The sequence below is a fragment of the Dipodomys ordii genome, unplaced genomic scaffold (genome assembly GCF_000151885.1).
Source record: "Dipodomys ordii isolate 6190 unplaced genomic scaffold, Dord_2.0 Scaffold7, whole genome shotgun sequence".
Lineage (NCBI taxonomy): Eukaryota > Metazoa > Chordata > Mammalia > Rodentia > Heteromyidae > Dipodomys > Dipodomys ordii.
This window is the reverse complement of record NW_012267223.1, coordinates 16,441,644-16,447,813: the sequence shown is the minus strand read 5'-3', so window position 1 is coordinate 16,447,813 and position 6,170 is coordinate 16,441,644. Positions and strand designations below refer to the sequence as shown.

General features: G+C 44.3%; 1 pseudogene; it reads right to left on the bottom strand.

Moving 5' to 3' along the window:
• Nucleotides 1–1,041: 1,041 nt before the first annotated feature.
• LOC106003026 lies at nt 1,042–1,554 on the bottom strand (annotated as a pseudogene).
• Between the last annotated feature and the right edge of the window lie 4,616 nt (nt 1,555–6,170).

Sequence of the window (6,170 nt, the reverse complement as noted above, 5' to 3'; positions counted from 1 at the left end):
CATGCTCCCTGCTTCCTAAGGATGTCTCAAATGATAACTATTCTTTCGTGACAGGATATTCTGGTAGGTAGGAATGATGGGAGGTACTGGGGAATGTGGGTTTTCTCCAGGAGACAGAGAGGGAGTCACAGCTAGCTGCTTGATCTGGTTACCAGGGTTTTACGTTTCTGTCCACTTGATCATTTCCTATCCCTGCCTGCCACTTTCTCTTGGCTGAGCCCCAGGAGACAATTTGTAGCTATTTCCACTGGTAGAATTGCTGACTTAGAGGCTCACTTGTGGTGAGGACACTTAAACAGGGATAGGGCTGTGCCCAGTCTTCTGAACATTGAATGTCCTAGTGGGCAAGAACCCAGTGGCTTGGTCACAACCATGGCAGGGGAGTGGCATGGGCTCTCTTTGGAGCCAGCTCTGAGTTCTGGGCTGTCTCCAGCATGGGTGTAGGAAGAAATCCCCCCCTTTCTATGACAAGCAGCCCACATCCTAGTGTCTGAGTCCCCACCGCTCTCTGCGTGTCCAGCTGCCTGTGTGCAGGTGGTTGAGCAGTGGGAACATTGAGGCAGTCAGTCACTGGCTTCTGAAACAGAAGCCTGGAGAGACTTACTGGGGGTCTCTATTCTGCCTCCAGGCCCCGTCAGGGAACATCTTCTCCAGAGATGTCTCATAACAGTTGTGCCTTTCCTAAGACCCTGGGCTGCCTTTCCTAAGAGTTCCTTCATGCCTGGCAGCATGCAGCTTCTGCTGGGAAGCCCATGGCTCTGCTAATTGCTTTCTAGACTACATCAGAAGGCCCTGTGGGATGTTTTCTGCCTTGGTGGGTGGGGCTGGAAAGACATTTTTCCATCAGTCCAAGTTTGTCTTCCTGCAGAGACTTTTTTTTTTTTAGGTACCAAATTTCTTTATTTGAAGGAATGGTACAAATTAAAAGAATTTAGGATGTTCTGGTACAACTTATAGAAAAGGTAATGATAAGCCCAAACATGCAGGCACTGCCCTGGTGACCAGAAGTCCTGTGTGGCTTTGGGGGAATCAGCGCAAGGCTTAGCTCTTATCACTTTCTGGCAGAGTGTGCTTGTCAAAGAGATACTCTGCCATGCCAGATTCAGGGGCTCCCATCTTGCACAAGTTGGTGACATGGTCACCCAATTCTTTGATGGATCTCACCTGCTCATTCAGGTAATGAGTCTCAATGAAGTCACACAAGTGGGGGTCATTTTTGTCAGTGGCCAGCCTGTGCAGTTCCAGCAGTGACTGGTTCGCATTCAGCCCGCTTTCACGGTCGGGTTTCTTGATCTCCTGCAGGAAGATGCGGCCACCTCGCTGGTTCTGCAGCTTCATCAGTTTCTCTGCATGCTCTCTCTCCTCATCAGATTGGTGAAGGAAATACTCGCCAAAGGTCTTCGAAGCCACATCATCTCGGTCAAAGTAGTAAGACATGGGCAGGTAGACCTAGCAGGCGTAGAGCTCCAGGTTGGTCTGGCGGTTGATGGAGGCCTCCGAGTCCTGATGGTCGTTCTGGCGCCCCTGCGAAGGGGATGCGGTTGTCATGGCGGCGGCTAGGCCCCGGCGGAGGCCCAGGGGGGTGGGGGTGGTCCGAGGACGCGGTGAAGAGGTGGGGGGAGGTTGGTGGCTCGGAGTGGGCAGCTGGGATGGGAGAGGTGGAGGGGTCAACAAGCACTGTGGAAGCAGGAAACCGCGGCGACTCTCGGCCAGGGGATCGTTTGGCCCCTGCAGAGACTTTTAAAGAAATCCTTTGACTGATGCTAATCTTTATGTCCAGGGGCCTCCTTTGCCTGTTTTCTGGATCTCATACCATATACGCCTCCACTCTTGCATTTTGCTGGTTAATTGGAAATGAATCTCTCAAACATGCCTCACCCCTCCTTGGCTTTAAACCCCAGTCCTCCAGGTTACAGCCACCAGTGGCTGGATGAGGAGATAGAATTTGATAAGAGCAGGAATTCAAAGCCAGCAGAGGTCACTGGAACGTATATCTTTGAAACTTGAAGAACTTGGGGGAAGGCCTTGGATTTCCAGAAGGCTGTGGAAGGGGCGGTGGGACATTTTAACATTTGAAGCTTACAAAAACTTAATCCAGAACTAGGGGAGGTGGCTTATACCTGTAATCTCAGTCACTGGGGAACAGAGGGAAGAGGGCTGAATGTTCAAGGCCAGCACATGCAAAGTTAGTGAGACCTTATCTTTAAATCCATCCTCCCTGCCCGGCCCCAAACCCAAACCTAAAAAAACCCCAGTGAAAACAAACCATCTGGACATATAGCTTAAGTGTTAGGCGGCACTTGCTTAGTTAAGTGTGAGGTTCTGGGCTCAGTTCTTAATAGTTCAGAAGCAACCAAAAGTCCTTGGCTGAAGTTGGGAACTGCCTGTGGGCTCCAGCAGGTGGCTGAATGAGCCCCACCTGTGTCCCAGGCAGAATCCTGAACTGCCTAAACCACCTGTCCCTGACTAAAGTCAGGAACTGAGCACAAGCCTCAGCATAGAGTGTGTCTGCCCACCAGAATCTAAAAGAGTGAACCCTATGTGGTCAGATTAGCAGCTGGATGTTGGCCCCTCCTCCAACAGAACTGAGACCAGGCAGTCTCTCTCAGGCAGCCCAGGGCTGAGAGCAAGCTTCAACAATTGACCCAGGAACCAACCCAGAACCATGCGTAGGCAGCCACCTATTGACCAAAACAGTCAGAGTTTGGGATTCATCTCCAATAATCCCTGAATCCTCATGAGAAAATCACAGTGAAAAGTTACAAGATTCATCAACTGCCAAGACAGAAAACCGTCCCCAAAGGCCAACAGCCATCCCAGGGAAGAACTCCAGTGAAAGCAAAAATGAAATGGAAGACAAACGCTACATCCAAGAGTTGATAGAGGCAATGACTCAAGAAACTCCATGTTACTTAAGACCCCATCTTAGCTCTGCAACTTAACCCTTGACCCACTTTAGCCCCAATGCTAGGAATTTATGACAGAAAGCCTTGCACAAACAATTCTTGGAGCCATAGGTGGTGTTTGCTTAAGGCAGGATATCGAGATATCTGAAATTCCAGAAGAGCGCCCCCCCCCTCTGCTGACCATTATCTAAACCAGAAACCCTGCAGTTTAGCACGTATCCTCTTGAGACACCCCTGTGGGGCAAGCCAACCAGTTTAAAGTATGTCAGCCCCCTTGATCTAACCAACAACCTGTTTCTGGTCCTATCCTGCTTTGTAGTGTGCCAATCATACTATAGAGTTGCTTTATGATTTTCCCGTGGTGTGTAGTGATTTGTTGCAAGATGCTATAATGTATGCACAGCCCCTGCCTTCCCTAAAAAATGTATAAAAAGTGCTGTAACCCTGGGCTCGGGGCCTCTCAGCGTCATCGGCTGCTGCTGTGTATGCGGGGGGACCAAGCTTGAGCTTGCAATAAAGACTCCTTTGCTTTAAAAAAAAAATTAATGTAAGAAATGGATCAGAAATTTAAAGAATAAAGAAATGAATGATCAAAAGAGATCCAGGATTTCAAACAAGAGATGCACGCAAAAAATAGATGTAGTACACACCTCGTTAAAAGACGAAATTAATACTTTGAGAGATCATAAATGGTTCAATTTCCTCCATGCAAACCACAATGGGAGCCATAGTTAATAGAGTGAATGGAATGGAAAATAGAATATGAGGTACTGAAGACAAAATGCAGCAACTGGAAAAAAAATCACAGATATGGAAAAACACTCAAAATATACCAAAGGGCAGTCCAAGAACAATCAGACAGTGCCAAGAAATTTAACCTTCATATAATTAGGGTTGACGAAGGAGGAATACCAGAACAGAGGCATACAACACTTATTCAATAAGATTATCATTGAAAAATTTCCCTAATTTTAAAAGAGAAAATCTTACCTACATAACAGAAGCATATAGAATACCTAACAAACAGGATACCAGAAGGAACACTTCTAGGCACATCAGAGTAAAAATGCTAGATTTGAACAATAAACAATCTTGCACATGACAAAACAAAGAAGGAGCTATACTACAATGGGAAAAAAAATCAGAATCACTGCAGATCTCTCCACACAGACACTGAACGCAAGGAAAGCCAGGGAAAGTACCATCCGAGCCCTGAGAACTAATACCTGCCAACCCAGACTGGTCTAAACAGCGAAGCTAGTATTCACATTCGACAGAGAAACTAAAATTTTTTAATAGTAAAGAAGTAACTAAAACCAAACCTCTCAACCAAAACTCTTATCCACTGCCCCAATTATTTTGGTGCAAGAAATAAATAAATAAATGAATAAATGAATAAATAAGAGGGTCAGAGTTCCACACCCCAAATGACGTGAGCTATGTGGTATGAGATCAGAATTGGGGGAAGGGAGTTGCACTTTCTTCTCTATTTATATTTATGTATTACCTCAGCACATTAAATTCATGTATTTTTAATTTAATTTAATTTAATTAAAATTTTTTTTTTGTTGGTCGTGGGGCTTGAACTCTGGGCCTGGGTGCTGTCCCTCAGCTCTTCAGCTCAAAGGTAGTGTTCTACCACTTGAATCACAGTGCCACTTCTGTGTTTTTAATTTTAAAATGGTACTATTTTATTTTATTTTTAAGATTTTATTGTAAAGGTGGTGCACAGAGGGGTTATAGTTACATAATCAGGCATGCGTACATTTCCTTTTGAACAGTATCACCCCTTCCCTTATTCTCTTGGAGTTTTTCTCCTACTGACTTCCCTCCCCTGCAAAAGTTGTGTAGTTCATTTCCAACATATTATCTAGTGAGTATCACTGCTGAATTAGTTCACCCTTTGTCCCACCACAGACATAGTGGTACTATTTTCTATTTTAGGGAAAACTGAGAGGATTAGAGGGATGGGAGAGGAAAAAGAGAATGGTAGAGGTGAACAGTAACAGAACATATTACATCTCTGAATGAAGATGGGGAACTCACTGAGAACTGTTGAATGGTGAAGGTTGAAGAGATAGGGAAAGTGGGCATAAGTGAAAGGTTAAGCTGATTAAAGTATTGTATACACATGTGTTATATACCATGGTGGAACCCCTTGGAACAATCAGTATATACTGTAGAAGAGGAGTGGCAGGAATGTGAGACAAGGCCTGTCTGTCTTTTGGGTACTACTGGAAAGAGGGGAGGTTGAACTGAGAGGGTGAAGAAGGGTGAATATGGTCTAAGTACTTTATTTATTTCTTTTCTGGGAAGTATTTTTTATTATTTTATCAATTAATTAATTAATTTTAAATTCTATTGTAAAGATGCTGTACAGAGGGGTTACAGTTACACGAGTAAGGTAATGAGTACATTTCTTGTCAAACATTGTTACCCACTCCTTTGTTTTTCTCCCACTATCCCTTCTCTTCCTTCCTTCCCACCCCCACCTCTGAAGTTGTAAAGCTCATTTCTAACAGTCTCTTGTGAGTATCATTGTTGATTGGGTCATCCTTTGTCCTTGTTTCAGCATTTTGTTATTCCCCTTCCCTTCCCCAAATAAGATAAATGTTTATACAAGATGCAGGGTACCAGAATCAAAGACAGTGATTACTAGGAATAAACCAATGGAGAAAGTAAACCAATGAAATAAAGAAAGAACTAGATAGAGTACCTTGATGACAACAAGGTCAACAAACAAAAAAAGACTTGTTGTTTCCATTTCTTGCAGTTAATCTCAATTAGCATCATTTTATGTGGTCACATGTACATAGCTATTGAGCTATTATGATCCTCTTCTAGGACTATCCTAGACATATATTAATTATTATAAATGAGGGAAACCATGGAGCCTATGTTTCTTTGGGTCTGGCTTACTTCATTTAACATATTTTCTAAGTCTTTCCATTTCCTGGTGAAAGGGGCAATGTCATTTTTTCTGATAGAAGCATAAAATTCCATTGTGTATATATACCACATTTTTTAAATTGTGAAAATACCATACAGAGGGGTTACAATTACATGGGCAAGATAATGAATACATTTCTTTTTTTGGGGGGGGGTCCGGTTGTGGGGCCTGAACTCTGGGCCTGGGCACTGTCCCTCAGCTCTTCAGCTCAAGGCTAGTGCTGTACCACTTGAGCCACAGCGCCACTTCTGGCTTTTTTCTTTTTGCTTATGTGGTGCTGAGGAATCGAACCCAGGGCCTCAGGCATGCAAGGC